The sequence below is a fragment of the Erythrolamprus reginae genome, chromosome 3, assembly GCF_031021105.1.
Source record: "Erythrolamprus reginae isolate rEryReg1 chromosome 3, rEryReg1.hap1, whole genome shotgun sequence".
Classification (NCBI taxonomy): Eukaryota; Metazoa; Chordata; class Lepidosauria; order Squamata; family Dipsadidae; genus Erythrolamprus; species Erythrolamprus reginae.
This window is the reverse complement of record NC_091952.1, coordinates 80553208-80561608: the sequence shown is the minus strand read 5'-3', so window position 1 is coordinate 80561608 and position 8401 is coordinate 80553208. Positions and strand designations below refer to the sequence as shown.

Sequence of the window (8401 nt, the reverse complement as noted above, 5' to 3'; positions counted from 1 at the left end):
GGCATCCTTCAGTCTCGAAAGGCCATGGTATCATGCTCTGTATTCCCCACCATCATAAGACCATATAATAAACCAGTAAAATCATTCAACCCTGTCTTGGCATCCAAAGTTCTAGCAACAATATAAATTGAGAACTCCATTAAATAATTTCACCTTCACTACTTTCCTTAATGTCATTAGGAATCACAGGATCACAGGAGGCATGAAATCACTCCATCTACTCCTGTAATCATCAAGCAGAAAATAGACATTGGTAGAAATCAAGTGTGAAAAAAAGAATAAAATAAAATATCACTTTTGTTGTAAAAATATTTAAGGAACAAACATAGCCTCCTCCAAAGTTCCTTTTAGAATGCAAATGGGGAGTGATGGTGGGAGATGAGGAATGGGTCATTGGGAAATGTGGGATCACTGTTTTACTCCAGTCTCACTTTCTAGCTCCTCAACCTCATCCCTGGTACCTATCAGCAGACCTTCAGATACCCTCGATATTTGTTGCTGCTTTTGAATGTTGTCTCTGTCTGCAATAAGACCTCCCTCACTAGTGATTTAATCATTGATGAAAAGGCCAACCTGGCATGTATCATGAGACCTGGCTGTGGAGGTTAGGCAGATAATCCTTTTGGAGATATTCACAGCTGGGTGTTGGGTATGGCATCAAACAAAATCCTGGGACAGGGATAGAAGTGTGGGAATTATCATTCAAGAATTTATGATAGCTTCGAGGGATGCTATATTCCCTCCCTCCTTCCCTCTCCCATCTCTATTTCCCTATGTGTGTGTGTGTGTGTTTGTGTGTGTGTCTGTGTATATGGGTACAAGTCACTGGAAATGAGATTTATTTTTATTTTTTTATTTTTTTATTTATTTTGTCCAATACATAATACACATTGAAGAGAAAGATATTTAATAATATAAGTAAAGAAAAGAATAGAAGATAAGATATAAAAGTATTGGTGAACATATTTGAAAGGAAGAAAAGATAAATGAGATAAGAAGAGACAATTGGACAGGGGACGGAAGGCATACTGGTGCACTTATGCATGCCCCTTACTGACCTCTAAGGAACCTGGAGAGGTCAGTAAGATGCTATTCATGAAGCTGGGCTTTAGGCATATGTTGAGATTTAATTTTCGTATTTATTTAATACATTTATACTGCCACCCAACTCGCATATAGAGACTTCAGGTGGCATTCAACATGAAAAATCAACAGTGTAAAAACCCCAGAATCCCATCCATCCATGGCAACAACAGTTATGATTAGATAACTCACTTGATTGCCTCTGAATCAACCTAGGATCCCCAGACTGGTTATAAGAGCCATGTCTCCAGTACCTTCTGAAAAAGTATCAAGTAGGAGAAACCTTATTTCCAGGGAAATGTGGTTCCAAAAGAAAGAGTCCACTTCAGAGAAGGCCCTTCTTTTAGGTTCTATCAGGGGAACATCCTAGTAATAGGACCTGCAAAATGCCTTTCATATAATGGGCAGGAGGCCCTGCAAATACCAATGCAGGGCTTTAAAGGTGATAACCAGTACTTGGAATTGTATCTGGAGGCAAATCAGCAACCATTGGCCTATACTTTTTAATAATAAATTTTAATATATTTATTGAGTTTTTTAATTAAGTAGGTTACATTGCTCAGAATCACTTTTTGTGTGAGATAAGCAGACATACAAATTTGATAAACAAGTAAATAAGTAAAATTCCATATATATTCATTAGAAACCAGATTTTATTAAATTAAAAATATTTCATTTGAAAATCAATGTATGTATACATTTTCATGACAGAACTGTGCTATGCTTGTTTCTCTTGCTATAGGGAGAAATATTCATCTGCATGTAAATGCCCTCATTCAATTATCTTCAACGTAAAGCTATGAACTAAAAATATTTTGCATTAAATTGGAACAGATTGCTTATGGTAACTCTTGCATAATGAAAGGGTACAATGAAAAATTGCAATTCAAATTGCTTTTCAAGTCTGTTCAATTTTAGTTTAATTTTTATATAGAAAATTGCACAGTATAATTACAGCATGCTCATTTATTCATACTAAATCTCATGAGCAAATATAAAATATATTTATAAACTGTGCAAAATATATATTATATATTGAATGTGATTCGAATCAATGAATTATAATAAAGAACATCAAATTGGCTATTCTCATTCAACTTTTTTATTTCCACAAACAAGGTCTGGCATTGCTCTGTATAGAAAAGTTGCAACTTATGAAATTAACCAGTTACAACTGAGAATCCAAAGATATTGAAATAACAAGTTAGTAAACAGCATTGTATTGTATAATCATTGTTCAAGGGAAAATTAGGAACAATTAATTTAGTTATGGCCAGTATATAACAGCAGGATTCTATTAGAACAAAGGTGAGCAAGCTGGGTCCTACAGAGAAGGATGCCCTAGAGCCGTGGTGTCAACATGGTGTCCTGTGGGTTGGATGGGTCGCACCATAGGCCATACCTACCCCAACTCGGTGAAAGGAAAAAAACATCATGAAACGTCACATGGCAAATTTGACACCCATGCATTAGAACAGTGATGGCGAACCTATGGCACAGGTGCCACCGGTGGTATGCAGAGCCATATCTGCTGACACATGAGCAGTTGTCTTAACTCAGCTCCAACGTACATGTGTTTGCCGGCAAGCTGATTTTTATCTCGGTCAGAGGCTCTTGGGGGGAGGTTTTGGCTTCCAGAGAGCCTCTGGGGAGGTGGGGGAGGTCTTCTAGGGCTCCAGGGAAGCCTTTGGAGACTGGGGAGGGAAAAACACACGCCTACTGGGCCCAACAGAAGTTGGGAAACAGGGCATTTCCGTCTTTCAGAGGGTCTCCGAGGAGAGGGGGAAGCTGTTTTCACCCACCCCAGGCATTGAATTATGGGTCTGGACACTTGCTCATAGAATAGAATAGAATAGAATAGAATAGAATAGAATAGAATTTTATTGGCCAAGTGTGATTGGACACAGAAGGACTTCATCTTGGTGCACATGCTCTCAGTGTACATAAAAGAAAAGCTCGTCAAGAATCATAAGGTACAACACTTAATGATAGTCTGAGTACAAATAAATAATCCAATCATATTAGGAACCAGTCAATATAAATTGTAAGCATACAAGCAACAAAGTTACAGTCGTACAGTCATTTGTGGGAGGAGATGGATGATGGGAATGATGAGAAGATTAATAGTACTGCAGACTTGTTGTTTGTATAAATATTTTTACAGCCCTCTTTTTGACTTGTGCAGTATACAGGTCCTCAATGGAAGGCAAGTTGGTATCAATTTCCCCCCCTGCATAGATAGATGCAAATGAAAACAAAGTTAAATGCAAATTAAAGAGATGCTTACATTGTCTGTAACTTTTCATACTACATTCCTTTTCAGTTTTTGGGCAACCCTGGTTTTCCATGTACTATCTGACATATTCCTTAACGCTAACTAAATCCCTTAACTTTTATCCTTAAGTTGCCTAGCAATCATTTTAAAAATTAGGAGCATTGGCTCAGAAGACTCAGGCTTAAAATTTCAGTCATACCTGAAGTTCTCTAGAAGACCTTTTTTTCCCCTCAGAGGCAGAAAATATGGTGTGTGTTTTTTAAACTGGAAACATATTAGTATCTAGCTGGAATCTGGCCTGTGTATTTATTCATGCATAGGGAAAGGCATAGACAAAAGGCAGATTGATTCTAAAATGACTATTGTCCATATACAGCAATATATGAATGATCATTGGGCAATGGTTTTATCTTAATTATTACTTATGGGAGCACTATTACAATTTCCTTCATTAGTGATATGTTGTCTAAAAGAAACCAATGCCCCTCTTATAACTACAGTTTAGATTTTCCAAAGATTCTTCTCCTGATGTCCATTAATATCTCCCCCGGGCCTATATAATTTATGTATGGTATGTTTGTAGGTATGTCTGCTTAAAATGGGGTTTCTTAACTATTTTAAATTTTAAATTGTAAATTATTAGATTTGTCAAACAAACTGTTTTATTGTGTTGTGAGCCACCCCGAGTCTACGGAAAGGGGCGGCATACAAATCTAATTAATAAATAGATAAATAAATAAATAGTAAATAAATAAATAAATAAATAGTAAATAAATAAATAAATGTAGAGCGGGGGGGGGGGTTGCTGTCTCAAACTTGCAAGGTCGCATTGTCATCATGTGACATATCATAATTTTTTTCCCTTTGCTAAACAGTCGGGAGTAGGAGTGACCAGTGCATGACTCACCCAGCCCGCAGGCCATGAATTTGACACCCTGATGTAGAATATCCATTAATATCTACAGAGCTAGTACTGATGACACTACCTAGTTTGGATAATGAAACATCTGCAAGGAAACAACCAAGTTCAGAGAGCACCCTCATATTTACAGTATGTATGGCAGGGGCTGAGAGGGGCATTTTCAGTTGCTGCTTTGCAGTTTTAAAATTCTCCACCTCTCTAGTTTTCCTTTATGAACTTCTTCTGACTTGCAGAAGATAGGGTTTTTTTAAAAAAAACCCACACACATATAACTTGAATTACCTCTAGACCATATGAATAGTAGTGTTGCACACAACTCCTACAAAAGGACCTAAGTTTGGACCAGCACAAATATTCTTTCTTTTTTTAAATAGCCTTTTTAAAATGTGCATAAACTTTGCAGGAGCTGCTTGATGTTGCTTGAATGATGAGAAGAGGGGAAGCTGGTGGACCTGCTGTTGATTTAATCCTTTATGTACATTGTGAATGGTATGGGCATATGGCCACATTGGAAATTTCCATGGCTCTAAATTGGTAGTCTAACATATGATAATAGTGTCATATTTTGGTACCCTAGAAAGAAACCTGCTCCAAATTCCCAGGCTGCCAGGCTAACTCCTTGCTAACCTAATTTTTGAAGCAGCTTTTTGATAGACAATGCTTTGAGTACTTTCTTTAGTAGAAATCCTTTCAGGAAGTGATATGATTGCACATCTTTCTTTCTTTTTCCTCTCCTGCCTGTAGGGAACGGAGAAGGTGCTGTTTGTGGAGAAGCTGCTATAACAGAATAGGTTTAATGGGTCGTGAATTCTGCATTGAAACGATAGCTTCTCTATGACTTCTGGTCTGCTTTCCCAGACCCAGTGCTGAGCTAGAGACCTAGGCAGTAGACCTACTGCCTCAACAGCAAGTGCATTAGACTACATATGCTCAGCTCATTGACTCTGAAGGTAGCAGCCTTAAATGCCTCATTAAATTTTCACGGGTGACTGAGAGGAGCTAGGAGGAAACAAAACAAAACTAAACAAAAAAACAGTCCTTCAGTTGATTTGTTCTTACAGTATATGATATTTTCCAGAAAGGGGGGAAATAAATAACAACACTGACATGTACAGCAACAAACCACTTTTCAAGAAATGATCCGTTGGGAGGATTTCCCCACCACCACCCTCGACTCAAAATTTTATCTCTCTGCAACAGGGCTCATTAATGAAAAATGACTGACGGTTACCAAAGAAGTGCACAAGGGTGCCAAGACTATTGTAAGAATGAATCGAGATCTGATTTCTCCTCCTGCCCCCCATGGAACATGTCTTGGAATCAATAGAATTTCCTCAACAGATCTCTTTGTAAATTAAGTTCTCTTCAGACACCACTGGCTCATATACCGGCTGGCGAATTGTCGGTGGAAAGAAACAACCTCCTTGAAGGCGTTAGCATTCACTCGTTTCCTTCGCCTATATAAACAGAACGTGTAACTAACTCCACCATTAGGAAACCGGCAAATTAAAGTTTGAGTTTCTTTCCAGGCGTTATTAGCACCGCCCCTCTCATTTTTCACGAGTGGAAAGTGGGGGAGGAGGAAGGCGGGGAGGAGAAGAGAGAAAACTGTGTGGATGCATTTGCGCGGGCAAAAAGGCGACGGCGATTAAGCCGTTGTGATGCCAGGCGGGTGGACAGTTATAGCGGAAAGTCTGCGTCCGCTGGCAAATCTCTCTCCCCCCTCCGCTCCCCGCTACTCTTAATGCGATTCCTTCCACAGAACGCGGGTGGGGGAGGAGGAAGAGAAGGCAAAACTGCAATTTCTTGCAAAGTTTGTCCTCGGTTTAACGTATGTGCGTGTGTGAGAGAGAGAGACACAGAGAGAGTGAGGAGAACGGTGCTCAAAACAACTCGCGGTCGCCAACAAGCTGGAGATGAGAGGAAGGGCTCCAAAAGGGTGGCGCGAGCTCGCTACGGCTTTCCCGGGTGAGTGGTCGCGTGAGGGGAATCCGGCGTGGGATGTTTTTCTCCCCTCCCTCCCGCCACCCCTTTTCCACACGCAGTGTCGCGTCGCCCGGAGTAAGAAAGGTGGTGGGTTTTTTTGCACACATACACACATACATACACACAGGCGCGCGCACACCCACACACGCACACACCCATCCCTCGTTTCTCGAAAAGGGAGGAGGAAGAGGAGGAGGGGCGCCTCAGGCACAACAAGGCATCCCGCTCTCGCATTCCCCCCTTCTTTCTAAGCTGCCTTCGGCTTAACGCGGTGGCCGGAGAGAGGAGGGGAGGCGGAGAGGAAGCGGGAGGCGGGTGCGCCCGGCGAGCTGAGGGAGTGAGTGGGTGGGTGGGTGAGAGAGAGAGAAATGGAGCGGCTGGAGGAGAGGCGCGCGCGCTGAGGTAGCGCGTGAGGCGAGGCGAGACGAGGGACCACGCGGACACGAGGGGGCCACCTCGCTCGCCGACCCTGCGCGCCATGGCCAGGAGGGGAGGCTCGGCGGGGCGAGGAGGTGAGTCTGAGGGGGCGCGGAGCAGGAATGGGGAGGTGGCGGCGGGAGCCCGCTTCGCATTCCGACGGGGCTTGACTTGGTGGGCGCGCGGGGTGCAGCGTCTGGGCAACTCGGGCTTGCGACCCCGACCTTTGGAGACTTCCTCCGGCGCTGAGTCACTCCCCCTTTCCCGCTCTTGGGCCTCGCCCGGGACATCTTCAAAAGTCGTGGAGCCATTGTCCGCCAAGGAAACCTCCCTGCCCTCTCCGCTACCCCCACCCCCATCAACTCCCTCCTTTGCGGGACCTCCTCGGCGCCAGACTTCGGAGGCTTCTTCGGAGCAGGTGCTGAAAGGAGGGGTGCGAGCTGGAAGGGCTCCCTTCTGAATAACAGGTGTCGTTCTTTCTGCCCTTGGCTACTTTTTTCCCCTGTAGGAAAACAAACTGGACACGTGTATGAAGGAAGGTGTGTGTGTGTGTGTGTGTGTGTGTGTGTGAGAGAGAGAGCGAGAGAGAGCGAGAGAGAGGACGCACCAACATAGGAAATGTATGGGTTTTATTCTCTCTCTCTCTCCCTCCCTCCCCATCTCTCTTTCTCTCCCTCCCTCTCCCCCATTGTAATTCTTCGAGTGCTTTGAACGTTTACTCCACTGGTTAAAGACTGGTTGATCTCTCCCTCCCATTGTGACTGCCGTTTCCTCTTCTCCACCCGCATGCTTCCCTTTAGAAATGTGGGTGGCAACCCCGTGGCTGGTGCGGACCTATGTAGTTGAGAGAGACTATAGTTTCTTCCAGAAGGACACCCATCCTACAAAGTAGCTTAGCGCAAATAACCCTTATAATGTGCAACTGGGAAAAAAGAAAGAAAAGAAAGCCAGGAAGCGTCTTGTTTGGGGCTGCCTTGAACTGCTGGCTCCCCACAGCATTGGTGTGATGGGGAGGAGGGTCCCCAGTAATTGCTCTGGTGAGGAGAAATGCTTCAAGCTGCTCATTATTTCCCCACTTCATTACAAAGCGGAGATTCCACAGGCACTGGCGGCACTGTTCATTCCATACTCATTTCCAAGTTGACTCCATTCTCTTGGCTCCCGCCCTTGCGAAAAAGGAGGACTTTTCTTGCTGCTCATCTCTTTAAAACTGAACAGTGGAAGCTTTCTCCCAGATATGTGACATGTATTTGTAATAAGGCAGATTTGTATGCTTTGTAAGACAGACTTCTTATTCTGTTACTCTTGTCTGTGAAGCTCTAAATGGCTCTAAATGGCACAAGAGAGAGGGAAAAACAAAAACATGTGATTGTGTGATTAAAAGAGAAAAGAAAGGAAGGAAAAAGAAAGAAAGGAAAGAAAGAAAGAAAGAAAGAGAAAAGAAATGAAGGAGGTAGGGAAGGAAAGAAAGAGAAAGAAAGAAAGAAAGAAAGAAAGAAAGAAAGAAAGTCTTTAGGATCCAGGGGTTCCTGTTAGAAGGTTGAAGAGAGTGGAGTTTGTTGTGTGACTGGGTAATAGTTTCTTTTGTATCCTTATAGCTGTACACAATGCCATGTTATTGTGACAGCCTGCAAAAATATGCCTTTTCTTCTTTTGTGTTTACTATTATGTACAGTTAAGTTGCAGATGCTTTAGTAGTTCCCTGGGGCTGTTCATAA

The 8401-nt window shown here is 42.7% G+C and overlaps 1 protein-coding gene across 1 annotated transcript in view; it reads left to right on the top strand.

The window, feature by feature from the left end:
• The first annotated feature begins 6625 nt into the window (after positions 1 to 6625).
• The window catches only part of DAB1 (DAB adaptor protein 1), a 283159-nt gene continuing 281383 nt past the window's right edge, over positions 6626 to 8401 (top strand). Inside the window, exon 1 of the mRNA XM_070746003.1 lies at positions 6626 to 6778. The gene's annotated coding sequence lies outside the window, so the exon portion shown is untranslated. The remainder of the gene's footprint in view (positions 6779 to 8401) is intronic.